The sequence below is a fragment of the Bubalus bubalis genome, chromosome 10, assembly GCF_019923935.1.
Source record: "Bubalus bubalis isolate 160015118507 breed Murrah chromosome 10, NDDB_SH_1, whole genome shotgun sequence".
Lineage (NCBI taxonomy): Eukaryota > Metazoa > Chordata > Mammalia > Artiodactyla > Bovidae > Bubalus > Bubalus bubalis.
The window spans coordinates 11,235,351-11,249,796 of record NC_059166.1 but is presented as its reverse complement, the minus strand read 5'-3'; the positions used below and the strand labels follow the sequence as shown (position 1 = coordinate 11,249,796).

At 37.1% G+C, this 14,446-nt stretch overlaps 1 long non-coding RNA gene across 1 annotated transcript in view; it reads right to left on the bottom strand.

Moving 5' to 3' along the window:
* Positions 1-14,446, bottom strand: part of LOC112587339 — a 116,205-nt gene that overhangs the window by 12,190 nt on the left and 89,569 nt on the right. The window lies entirely within an intron of this gene.

Genomic DNA, 14,446 nt, shown 5'->3' with positions numbered 1-14,446 from the left:
TCAACTCAGGGTAAGGAAGATCCCCTGGAGAAGGGAATGGCAACCCACTCCAGTAATCTTGACTGGAGAATCCCATGGACAGAGGAGCCTGGTGGGCTACAGGCCACAGGTCACAAAGAGTTGGACACAATGGAGTGACTAACACTTTACACTTTTTCCTCACTAGAAGATATTGTACATCTTCATAGAATATTAATGCAAAATATCAAAACATGTAGGATGTAGATAAAGCAGTGTTTAAATAGATGTGGCACTGAATACTTACATTAGAAAAAAAATATCTGAAATCAATGACCAAATTCTGTATTAAGAAACTAGAAAAAGAGATTTTCCTGGTGGTCCAGTGGTTAAGAATCTGCCTTGCAATGCAGGGGCCATGGGTTCAATCTCTGGTCAGGGAACAAAGATCCCACATGCAGCAACTAGGAACCAATGCAGCCAAATCAATCAATAAAAAAATTTTTTTTTAAATAAAGTAGAAAAAGAGAAGCTAATTATTAATAAATCCAAATCAAGCAGGATGAAAGACATAATAAAGATCTGAGAGGCAATCAATAATAAGATTCAGACAGAGCAAGAGAGAACATCAATGGGAAGAATAGTTAGAAATCAATAACCAAAACATATACATTTCTATTCTGGCTATAACAGACTAGCTTGTACTACACTAATCATCCCACAAAAAGGAACAGTATAAATAAGCACAATACAAATAAAATGTTTTTGCAATGAAGATGAATTATCAGAGAACTATCAGATTACCCAGAACCTGCGAGCTCAGGATGCTGGAGAAAAGGGAGTGAAATTTGCATTATCCCAACATTCTGTGCCACTTTCCTCTCAGCTCATCTAACAATCTCAGTGTGCTGCAGGACTTGCAGCCTGAGAAACAGGGGATGGAACTTGGTAGATCACTTACTTTGCTTTACTGTACAAGAGTGGGGAAATTCTGAGGGCGGTGATACACATTTTTCTCAAACAGCAGTTGCTGCTGCTGCTGCTAAGTCGCTTCAGTCATGTCTGACTCTGTGCAACTCCATAGCAGTAAGCCCTAGTTTTCAAGGTGGGATCTAGGTTAGTGGTATGTTCTTTTATTGACTTTTTGCTCTTTTCCTATCTCACTTTCTCTACTTCCTTCTTGAAATTTCAAGAATTACCACTGAAAAATACCACCTGAGACCACGTAGTTTTCTCAGTGTTTGATTTTCAGGGACCCTAAAATATCAATAACTCTGTTAGTAGCAAACAGTTAAAATATAAATTTTGAACAATGTAATCAAAACGTAACCTAATAGAAATACATAGAAACCACAAAGACAGAGAGTACTATTTAGAAATGTATTTTTAAATTTCTAAACTTAGCACAATTTTTGTATCTGTTGCTGATTTCTAACTTCATTTCATTCTGATTAGAGAACACAGGCTTTAAATCCTTTAAAGCATTCTGTGTTTCACTTTACAGCCTAGCATGTAGTCAATTTTGGTAAATGTTCCATGTGTATCTGAAAGGAATTCACATTCTATGTTTTGCAATGTGGTGTCCTGGATGGGATCCTGAAACAGCTATAGTACATTAGGTAAAAATTAAGGAAATCTGAATAAAGCATGTGATGCCATCCAACCATCTCATCCTCTGTCATTCTCTTCTCAACCTGCCTTCAATCTTTCCCACCATCAGGGTCTTTTCTAATGAGTCAGTTCTTCGCAGCAGGTGGCCAGAGTATTGGAGTTTCAGCTTCAGGATCAGTCCTTCCAATGAATATTCAGAACTGATCTCCTTCAGGATGGACTGGTTAGATTTCCTTGCAGTCCAAGGGACTCTCGAGAGTCTTCTCCAACACTACAGTTCAAAAGCATCAATTCTTCAACACTCAGCTTTCTTTATAGTCCAACTCTCATATGCATACATGACTACTGGAAAAACCATAGCTTTGACTAGATGGACCTTTGTTGGCAAAGTAACGTCCCTGCTTTTTAATATGCTGTCTAGGTAGGTCATAGCTTTTCTTCCAAGGAGTAAGCGTCTTTGAATTTCATGGCTGCAGTCAGCATCTGCAGTGATTTTGGAGCCCCAAAAAATAAAGTCAGCCACTGTTTTCCCATCTATTTGCCATGAAGTGATGAGACCAGATGGCATGATCTTTGTTTTCTGAGTGTTGAGTTTTAAGCCAACTTTTTCACTCTTCTCTTTAACTTTCAACAAGAGGCTCTTTAATTCTTCTTCACTTTCTGCCATAAGGGTGGTGTCATCTCTGTATCTGAGGTTATTGATATTTCTACTGGAAATCTTGATTCCAGCTTGTGCTTCATCTGGCTTGGCATTTTGCATCATACTCTGCATGTAAGTTAAATAAGCAGGATGATAATATAAGGCCTTGACGTACTCCCTTCCTGATTTGGAACCAGTATGTTGTTCTATGTCCAGTTCTAACTGTTGCTTCTTGACCTGCCTGCAGATTTCTCAGGAGGCAGATAAGGCGGTCTGGTATTCCCATCTCTTTAACAATTTTCCACAGTTTGTTGTGATCCACACTGTCAAAGGCTTTGGCATAATCAATAAAGCAGAAATATATGTTTTTCTGGAATTTCCTTGCTTTCTCTAAGATCCAAAGGGTGTTGGCAATTTGATTTCTGGTTTCTCTGCCTTTTCTAAATCCAGCTTGAACATCTGGAAGTTCACGGTTCATGTACTATTGAAGCCTGGCTTGGAGAATTTTGAGCATTACTCTGCTAGTGTGTGAGATGAGTGCAATTGTGCAGTAGTTTGAGCATTCTTTGGCATTGCCTTTCTTTGGGATTGGAATGAAAATTGACCTTTTCCAGTCCTGTGGCCACTGCTGAGCTTTCCAAATTTGCTGGCATATTGAGTGCAGCACCTTCAAAGCATCATCTTTTAGGATTTGAAATAGCTCAACTGGAATTCCATCAAATCCACTAGCTATGTTCATAGTGATGCTTCATAAGGCCCACTTGACTTTGCATTTCAGGATGTCTGGCTCTAGGTGAATGATCACACCATCCTGATTATCTGGATCATGAAGATCTTTTTTGTATAGTTCTTTTGTGTATTCTTGCCACCTCTTCTTAATATCTTCTGCTTCTGTTAGGTCCATACCATTTTGTCCTTTAGTGTGCCCATCTTTGCATGAAATGTTCCCTTGGTATCTCTAATTTTCTTGAAGAGGTCTCTAGTCTTTCCCAATCTGTTGTTTTCCTCTATTTCTTTGCATTGATCACTGAGGAAGACTTTCTTATCTCTCCTTGCTATCCTTTGGAACTCTGCGTTCAAATGCTTATCTCTTTCCTTTTCTCCTTTGCCTTTTGCCTCTCTTCTTTTCTCAGCCATTTGTAAGGCCTCCTCAGATAACCATTTTGCCTTTTTGCATTTCTTTTTCTTATGGATGATCTTGAACACTGCCTCCTGTATAATGCCACGAACCTCTGTCCATAGTTCTTCAGGCACTCTATCAGATCTAATCCCTTGAGTCTTTTTGTCACTTCCACTGTATAATCATAAAGGATTTGATTTAGGTCATACCTGAATGGTCTAGTGGTTTTCCCTACTTTCTTCAATTTAGTCTGAATTTGGCAATAAGGAGTTCATGATCTGAGCCACAGTCAGCTCCCAGTCTTGTTTTTGCTGAATGTAAAGAACTTCTCCATCTTTGGCTGCAAAGAATATAATCAATCTGATTTTGGTACTGACCATCTGATGATGTCCCTGTGTAGAGTCATCTCTTGTGTTGTTGGAAGAGGGTATATGACCAGTGCATTCACTTGGCAAGACTCTATTAGCCTTTGCCCTGCTTCATTTTGTACTCCAAGGCCAAATTAGACTGTTACTCCAGGTATCTCTTGACTTCTTATTTTTGCATTCCACTCCCCTATGATGAAAAGGACATCTTTTTTGGGTGTTAGTTCTAGAAGGTCTTGTAGGTCTTCATAGAACCATTCAACTTCAGCTTCTTCAGCAATACTTGTTGGGGAATAGACTTGGATTACTGTGATACTGAATGGTTTGCCTTGAAAACAAACAGAGATCATTCAGTCATTTTTGAGATTGCACCCAAGTACTGCATTTCAGACTCTTTTGTTGAGTATGAGGCCTACTCCATTTCTTCTAAGGGATCCTTGCTCACAGTAGTAGATATAATGGTCATCTGAGTTAAATTCACCCATTCCAATCCATTTTAGTTCACTGATTCCTAAAATCACAGCCCCACCCACCAACAGAAATTGGATTAAAGATTTAGTGAGCATGGCCCCACCCATCAGAACAAGACCCAGTTTCCCCCACAGTCAGTATCTCCCATCAGGAAGCTTCCATAAGCCTCTTATCCCTATCCATCAGAGGGCAGACAGAATGAAAACCACAACCACAGAAAATTAATCAAACTGATCACATGGAGCACAGCCTTCTCTAAATCAATGAAACTATGAGCCATGCTGTGCAGGGCTACCCAAGATGGACAGGTCATAGTGGATTGTTCTGACAAAATGTGGTCCACTGGAGAAGAGAATGGCAAACCACTTCAGTATTCTTGCCTTGAGAACCCCATGAACAGCATGAAAAGGCAAAAAGGTATGACACTGAAAGATGAATTCCCCAGGTTGGTAGGTGTCCAATATGCTACTGGAGAAGAGTGGAGAAATAACTCCAGAAAGAACGAAGAGATGGAACCAAAGCGAAAGTGCCCAGTTGTGGAAGTGCTTGTGAGGAAGTAAAGTCTGATGCTATAAAGAGCACTATTGCATAGGAACCTGGAATGTTAGGTCCATGAGTCAGAGGAATCATTTCAGTTCAGTCGCTCAGTTGTGTCCAACTCTTTGTAACCCCATAGACCACAGCACACCAGGCTTCCCAGTCCATCACCAACTCCCAGAGTTTACCCAAACTCATGTCCATTGAGTCAGTGATGCCATCCAATTTCAATATTCATTATTTGAGGCAATCATTGAGATTATGTTAAATTGGCTGAAGGATAAACACAACAACCAAAAAAACAGAACAGAAATCTTAGAAACAGACCCACACAAGCGCAGCCAACTGACTTTTGGCAAAGGTACAAGAGCAACTGAATGGAAGAAAGATAGTCCTTTCAACAAGTGGTGCTGGAGCAATTGGATATCCTCAGGCAACTAATAAACCTCTACCTAAATCTCACATCTTATACAAAAATTAACTGCAAATTGATCATAAATTTACATGTAAAACTATAAAACTGTCAGAAGAAAACACAAGATAAAATATTTGGGACCTAGGGCTTATTTAAGAGTACTTAAATATGACACCAAATACACAATCTATAAAAGAAAAAAATCAACAAACTGCAGTTCATCAAAATTTGCAACTTTTGCTCTGTGAAAGATCCTGTTAATAAGATGAAGGGATTTACAATGAACTGAAGATTATGTGCACAAACTACATATGTGACAAAGGACTCATTTCTATAATGTACAAAACTCTTAAAGCTCAATAGTAAAATGAACAATCCAATTAGAAAAGGGGTATATCATATCCGGTAACACTTCCCCCATGAGGATACATAAATGGTGAATAAACGCAAGAGAAGATGTTTGCCATCACCAGGGATAACAGTAAATACAAAGAAGGACTGTGACGAGTTATCATCACACATCTATTAAAATAGCTGAAATAAAGTGGCAACATCACATCCTGGTGACAATGCAGAGAAATGGATTTCTCACAGCTGGTAGTAGGAACACCAATGACACAGCTACCTTGAAAAAGAGTTTGGCAATTTCTTTAAACACAAAAAAGGGTTTACATTTACAACTTAGCAAACCCACTTACACCCAACAAACACTCTTATGCATTGTCTCAAGAGAAATGAAAACTTAAATGTTCACGCAACAACTTTAGGTGGATGCTCAACTGATCCATATCTGGGGAAATCATTTGGCTCCCCCAGATAATATAGCATTCCTATGATGGTAGCTTCTCAATTCCAAATGCGGGTTCTATTAATAGTTTACCTTCACATTGCCTGCCTACATGCTTAATCTCTCAGTCGTGTCTGACTCTGCGACCCTATGAACTGTAGGAGCCTGCCAGGCTCCTGTGTCCAGGAGATTCTCTAGGTAAGAATACTGGAGTGGGTATTCCTTTCTCCAGGGGATACTCACAACCCAGGGATCAAACTTGGGTCTCCCGAATTGCAGGCGATTCTCAACCGGCTGAGCCACCAGGGAAGCCCCGACATCTCATGGCTGAAATCAGACTTTCCATTCTCCAAGATTTGTCACCATGGGCTGAATTCACACAGGTCAGAATGAAAGACTCAGTTCATGAGAATTTTAAAAAAAAACCTTGCTTAAAATGAGATAGTGCTTGTAAAACTTTTTCTAAAAAGAAAAGGAGAATAAGAAGGACATATTTGGAGAGACAAAATGGCAACTGTTCTTAGAGAATAATATTCTAAATATATCGGCATATTGTCTTCCAAAATAATTCCTTAATGGCCACAGTGAGTTAGTACTATTAGTCTGAACTTTTGAAGTTTTGTCTGGGGGTAATACCGTCTGAGTACCTCCTCTTTCCTCATTGAAATGGTCAGGAATATAACGGTCTGAGAAGGAATAGAAGATTTAGCAAGGCTGCAGACTATGTCATTTATTCCATGTTCAAAAGCAATAGTAGAAAGGAAGCCAGGAAGATGTCTTTATTCTTCTGTGAGAATTCTATTGTTCATCCTGTTCTAATTATGAAATCTGAACTTGAAAGGATGAAAGGGAAGCTCAATCAGTAGTATAAAAGTGTATCTTCTCTAGAAATGGTTCGTAACAATTTTAACGGCAGGCTTATCTATCCTGGACTGACTGACCCAATAGTTAAAAGTAATATTCTATAATACTGAAAACAGTCTGCAAAGCTGCATTTCTTGATTCATTTATGTTTCAAATTATAAGGCTGTATGGCAGAGAAAACACCACTAATCTTTCATGACTGTGAGGTGGTTTAACTGAAATGTTATTGTGAAAACAAATTTCTCAGGTACAGAAAAAAAAAATATGCTGTGCCATTTCCTCAATTCAAAATGAATTCATTTAGTTCTTAATCACAGAAAAGAAAAAAGCTCTCCAAATTGAACAAAAGGAAATGTAGGGGATTTCCACAAAAGAGAATTTTAAAATAAAATGAGTAAAAGGCTTCAAGAATACTTTCATTCCTCAGAGGCCCACCAGGGAGTTAATAGGAACTGTGGCCACAGCAATCCAGAATTAATATCTTACATTTGGAAAATCAACATGTTTGGGAATCTGAAAAGAGGACAGCTACGTGAAATGAAATCATCTTGGGTCATTATGTGCCTACAACATTCGCCCCACTCAGGCACACTCAGACATATGTTAAAGACATAACTGTCTCTACCTCCATTTGAGACTCTTTTCAATAAATGAAACTCCAACCGCAAAAGCAGTTGACAATGTGAAATTACAAAAAAAGCTGTCAGAAGGCCTGTGTGGGAGATACATTCGCCATAAGCAAAAGGGCTAGGAATCTGAGAAGCTTTTTAAATGGATTCAGAGACCTTTGGAAAAAAAAGGTCTCCTTCTCCAGTAATTGAATTTGACACCAATGTTCTTTGGATGCTAGGGCTGTACAGGGTATTTTCCCATCCACATCTAGGCTAAATTGGAGATGGTGACCTCTGATAGACTAGAGCAATCCAGGAAGTAATAGAAACCTCACTTCATAGAAACTAGTGACAGGTTGGGATTAAATGCTGGGCTGGCCAGGAACAGTCCAATTCCTTTTCAGGGAGCCCACAGGCTTCCAAAGGAATGGAGATTTTAAAAATCACTCTATAAATTCTTCTTTCTCCAACTTGCTTTAAGTAAATCGAACATTATAATCTAAGGTCACCTCAGATTTAGAACATAGGCAAGCCTTAAATCCAAATGAGATGTTCTTGCTTTCTAAATTCAATACATTTTACAGAATTCAGTAAAAGATGATTAGGACTAGGGCATTTACCCAGAGTTTATATATAAGGATGTTCCCTCAACTGTTATCTCAAATAGTGGGGAAAAAAAAAAAAAACAACCTAAGTTTGCAAGAACAAGGGATTGATTAGGATAAGGTATGTCATAAAATGGAAGTTTATGATATAATTTGAAATAGTCATTTTCTATAAGTTTCCAATGTACCCCATTGTGTTCAACATCTGTAGACACTACAGTGTGATCACCTTCAGAAGTCTAATTGACATTAGTCACCATACAGGTGACCCACTTCCCTATTTTTCTCACCTCTAACCTCTTCCTCTCTGGTTACCACTAATTTGTTCTATTTTTTTGTTTTTGTTTTGTTTGTTCTATTTTTTTAAGACTCCACATATGAGTGACATCATATGGTATTTATCCTTCCCTGACTTATTTCACCCAGCGTAATACTCTCAAGGTTTATCAGTGTTGTCAGAATTCCATTCCTTTTTACGGCTGAGTAGGACTCCATTGTGTGTATATGAGTTCAGTCGCTCAGTTGTGTCGGACTCTTTGCGACCCCATGGACTGCAGCACACCAGGCCTCCTTGTCCATCACCAACTCCCAGAGTTTATTCAAACTCATGTCCTTTGAGTCGGTGATGCCATCCAACCATCTCATCCTCTGTCGTCCACTTCTCCTCCCACCTTCAATCTTTCCCAGCAGTGTGTGTGTGTGTGTGTGTGTGTGTGTGTGTGTGTGTGTGTGTATCACGTTATCTTTACCCATTCAAGTGTCAGTGGACACTTAGACTGTTTCCATATGTTGGCTGTTTTAAATAATGCAGAAATGAACATAGGGATGGATATGTCTTTTCAGATTATTGTAGTCATGTTCTTTGAATAGATACACAGAAGCGCAATAGATCATTACAGCAGTGTTTGTCTCCTATTTCTTAACCCTTTGAGGACTTTTGGTACTGTTTTCTGTAGTAGCTGCACCAGTTTACAATCCCATGGACAGCGTACTAGAGCTCCCTTTTTTCCACACCCTGTATAACATTTTGCTGCTGCTGCTGCTAAGTCACTTCCTGGTCTTTTTGATAATAGCCATTCTAACAGATGTGGGGTAACATCTCATTGTGATTTTGATTTCCATTTCCCTGATAATTAGTGATGCTGAGTATCTTCTCATATGCCTCTGGGCCATATGTATGTCTTCTTTGGAAAGATGTCTATTCTGAACACTTTTTTAATCAGGTTGTTTGTTTTGTTATTGTTGAGTTGCATGAATTCTTTATATATTTTGGATATAAATCATTTATCCAACATATAATTTGCTAATATCTTCTCACATTCAGTACATTGCCTTTTCATTTTTATGATGGTTTTCTTCATCCCACAGGAGCTTTTTAGTTTGATATAGTCCCATTTGTTTATTTTTTATTTTATTCCCCTTGCCTTTGGAATCAGATCTACAAAAACATATCTAAGACTGATGTCAGTGAGGGTACAGCCTGCCTATGTTTTCTTCTAGGAATTTTATGGTTTTCAGTCTTACAGTAAGGTCTTGTATGGTATAAGTTACTGGTCTAGTTTCATTCTTTTGCATGTGACATTCCAGTTTTTCCAACACCATTTATTGACAAGATTGTCCTCTCTCCAGTTTCTGCTCTTTGATCCCTTGTCATAGATTAACTGTCCATATATCAGTTCAGTTGCTCAGTCGTGTCCGACTCTTTGCGACCCCATGAATCGCAGCACACCAGGTCTCCCTGTCCATCACCAACTCCCGGATTTCACCCAGACCCACGTCCATCAAGTCAGTGATGCCATCCAGCCATCTCATCCTCTGTCGTCCCCTTCTCCTCCTGCCCCCAATCCCTCCCAGCATCAGAGTCTTTTCCAATGAGTCAACTCTTCGCATGAGGTGGCCAAAGTACTGGAGTTTCAGCTTTAGCATCATTCCTTCCAAAGAAATCCCAGGGCTGATCTCCTTCAGAATGGACTGGTTGGATCTCCTTGCAGTCCGTATATAAGTGGGCTTATTTCTAGGCTCTCAGTTCTGCTCCACTGATCTGTGTGTCCGTTTCTGTGCCAGCAGCATACTCTTTTTACTACTATAGCTTTGTAGTTTAGTTTGAAATCAGGGAGTGTGGTACGTCCAGCTTTATTCTTCTTCCTCAAGATGGGTTTGGCTATCCAAGGTCTTTTGTCACTCCATTCAAATTTTAGAATTCTTTGTTCTAGTTCTAGTAAAATATGTCTTTGGCATTTTGAGGAATTACATTGAACCTGTAGATTTCATTGTGTAAAATGGACAGTTCAGCGATATTAATTATTTTAATCTATAAACATGAAATTTTTCCAATTTGTTATCTTTTCAATTTCTTTTATCAGTTCTTATAGCTTTCAGTCTAAAAGGTATATTTTAAAATAATATTTAATTAAATTTCTCAAGTTATATTATAAAAGAGTGAGAATGATGTACATAATGCATACATATATATGTACACATGCATATAATAAAACATAAGAAATGATAATCACTAGGCATCAGATTACAAATGTTTCTTATGTTTTTTATTGCTTTATATTTATTTATTTATATAAATTTTTCCTCTGATCATGATCATTTAACTGGTACTGAACTTGCCTTCCCAACAATTATGAAAATGGACAAAATAGAGGCACTGACAAACAGGTAGTACAAGATGCAATCCTTTGGAGAGGGGAAACATCTAAGTCCAACTGTTGCTCCACAACTGCCCTGGTTTTCTGCCTAATTGTATTCTTTTATAGTTCAGGAAGGTGAAACCAAGCAGAACAACAGTCTCGTTCAGTTGAGGAGACAGATATTGGAATTCCAGGCTGCAGAAGCAGGGAGAATTTTCAGAGCAGGGTACACAAGAAAAGAGAGTTTTGTGTGTGTGGTGGAGAGGAGTCTTTTGAGGATTCACTTGAGTGTTAAGCTAAGGACTGGACTGATTGTTAAAAGGGTGAGATTCTGCAAGACCACACAGAGATGGCCTGCTACAAGGCTGAGAGCTAGCCAATGATACCTGAGGTTGTGCAGTGTTAGGAGATATTGGAGTGCCATCTCAATGAAATCAAGAAACTATACACTGAGTACAGTGGACATTCAGCTGACAGTAACCATGTGCTATAGTAAAAGGTACACCATACAATTTGGCCCCAAACTGAAATAGACCAATCTTCACAAATAATAAAAATAATCCTAACAGGATCAAAATAATTTAACTGAATTTAAGATCTTCCAAGAAAAAAAAAATCCATCTTTTACAGCAAGATGATATAACCCATAATCTCTACAACATATTATTCTGTCCAGTATATATTCCAAAATTAGTAAGAATGCAAAGAAACAGGAAAATTTGACCCAAGAGATAGAGAAAAAATAGTTAATGGCAATAGGTCTCCAAATATCCCAGTTGTTGGACACAGCAGATAAAACTTTAAAGCCACTATTACAAATATATTTAAGGTCTTAAAGGTAAATATGATTATAATGAAAAATGATCCAAATTTAGCAGAGAAGTATTGTAAAAAAAATAATTAAATGTAATTTCAATATAAGAAGTGTACAATATATGAAATGAAAAATTCACTGGATGGGCTTCATTGGAGAATTGGAGCAGCAGAAGAAAGAGGAGCAGAGAAAAGTGTCTGTGAGTTTGAAAAAAGATCAATGGAATTTATCCAGTGTTAAGGACACAGAATAAAAGTCAAAATAAATGAATAGAACCTCAATAATCCATAGGAGATAACAGTGAAAATAGAACAGAACAAAATTTTAAGGAAATGATAACAGAGAATTTCCCATATTAGGCAAAAAAAAAAAAAAATCAACATCGAGTTCCAAGAAGCTAGTAAAATGCGAATAGGAAAAACACAGAGAGAATCACACCTAGGCACACCCTAGTCAAACCTCTGAAAAGAAGTTAAAGAGAAAATCTTAGAGTAGACAGAGAATAGCCATATATTATACATAAGGAAACAGCAGAATAAATAATATTTAACGTCAACAACAGAATCCATTAAAACAAATGGAATGGCATCTTTAAAGTGCTAAAGGAAAAACAAATGACATTCAAGAATTTTATATCCAGAGACAATATCCTCCCAAAATAAAAAAGCATTTTCCCATGATGAAAACTGAGAAAATTTGTAACCACCAAATCTTTACTAAGAAAATTCTAAAAGAAGTCCTGCAGGCTGGAGGGAAAATACCAGATGGAAATTCAAACCTATAAAAGGGGATGAAGAGCACTGAAAGTGATAATTGTGAATATACATATAAAAGACATTTATTTTTTTCTTTTAATATCTTCAAAATCATAACTCTTTATGGCAAAAATTATACTATTGACTAAGGATTTAAAAATATGTAAAAGTAATATGTATAATGATAACACAGAGTATGAAGAATAAATAGAACAGTATCAACCTAGATAGCATATTCAAAAGCAGAGACATTACTTTGCCAACAAAGGTCCGTCTAGTCAAGGCTATGGTTTTTCCAGTGGTCATGTATGGATGTGAGAGTTGGACTGTGAAGAAGGCTGAGCACCGAAGAATTGATGCTTTTGAACTGTGGTGTTGGAGAAGACTCTTGAGAGTCCCTTGGACTGCAAGGAGATCCAACCAGTCCATTCTGAAGGAGATCAGCCCTGGGATTTCTTTGGAAGAAATGATGCTAAAGCTGAAATTCCAGTACTTTGGCCACCTCATGCGAAGAGTTGACTCATTGGAAAAGACTCTGATGCTGGGAGGGATTGGGGGCAGGAGGAGAACGGGATGACAGAGGATGAGATGGCTGGATGGCATCACTGACTCTATGGATGTGAGTCTGGGTGAGCTCCGGGAGTTGGTGATGGACAGGGAGGCCTGGCGTGCTGCGATTCATGGGGTCGCAAAGAGTCGGACACGACTGAGCGACTGAACTGAACTGAACTGATTGCAAGGCTTTACCTTCTGAAAAGGACCAAGTGTTTACTCTAAAAAGACACTGTAAACTACAGATGCACACTTATTTCTTAGGAAAGCCACTAAAAAAAATAAAGAAGTATACCTACATGTATACCGCCATGGCGGATTCATTTTGATATTTGGCAAAACTAATACAATTATGTAAAATTTAAAAATAAAATAAAATTTTAAAAAAATTTAAAAAAATAAACAAAAAAAGAAGTATACCTAAAAATCAAATAGAGGAATAAAATGAAATAATGAATTGCTCAATAATCACAAAAGAGGGCAACAAGGATGAATGGAAGAAGAAACTGACAGGACAAATAGGAAAAAAACAGCAAAAGCTATTCACAACTAAGTGTTTTTTACAAGACATGCTCATTTAATAAAAAGAGAGATATAGGTTGAAAAAATTTTAACTGAAGAGGATATAGCAACCAAAGAGTAAGTAAAAGAGAATGGGAGTAGGTACATTAATATCAAATACAATAGAAATCAAGACAAGGAGAATTATTGGCATTTTTTAAAAGATATTTCTTAGTAATATAAGGATCAATTATAAGAAATGGCAGTCAAAAACATGCAGGAACCTAATTGTGGAGTTTCAAGATATATGAAAAAACAACTTAAAAAGAACTAAAGGGACAATAAATAAATACCTACTAATTGTGGGAGATTCGTAACAGCACTTTTCTCAGTAATTGATAGAACAACTAGGAAAAATTCAGCAAAGATATGGATGATCTAAACAATGCTACAAGCCACTAGTGACCTAACAGATATGGATTAAAAAATGTACTCAACAATTATAAAAAGCACTGTCTTTTTAAGTACACAGGGAACATACAACTGGCTAATAACATAAGTTTTGATACATTTCACAGATTGAAATATCACAGAATATGTTCTCTGACCAAAATAAAATTGAATTTTAGAAATAAGATACTTACAAAATACTTAATTATTTGAAAGTCAAATAACATGCTTCTAAATGATCAATGAATCAAAAAAGCTATGACAGAAATTAGAAAACAATTTAAATGAAATATAAGAAAATATATCAACATTTGTGATATAACTAGTGATTGGCCAGAAATTTTAAGCTTTATTTTTAAAAAGAAAAATAAAAATTACTTTCTATTATAAAAAGTTAGAAAAATACTTAAACCCAAAGTTGATTGAAGAGTGCACTCTTAATAAAAATAAGAGTGCATGTCAGTGAAATAGAAAACAAATAGGAGAGAAATTTAACAAATCCAGAAATTGGTTCTTTGAAACAATAAAGTTGCTAAACTCTAGCAAAACTGATTAAGAAATATAAGAGCATAAATCATGAAATCAAAAGCATACAATAGAGAAAATTAAGTCAGAAGTTAGTTCTTTGATAAGATTAGCAAGATGATAACCTGAGCAAGACAGATGAATTTTTAAATAAAGAAGACAATACACAAATTATTAAAATTAAGCATGGTAAAGGAGGTATTTCTTCATATTCCACAGGCATTAA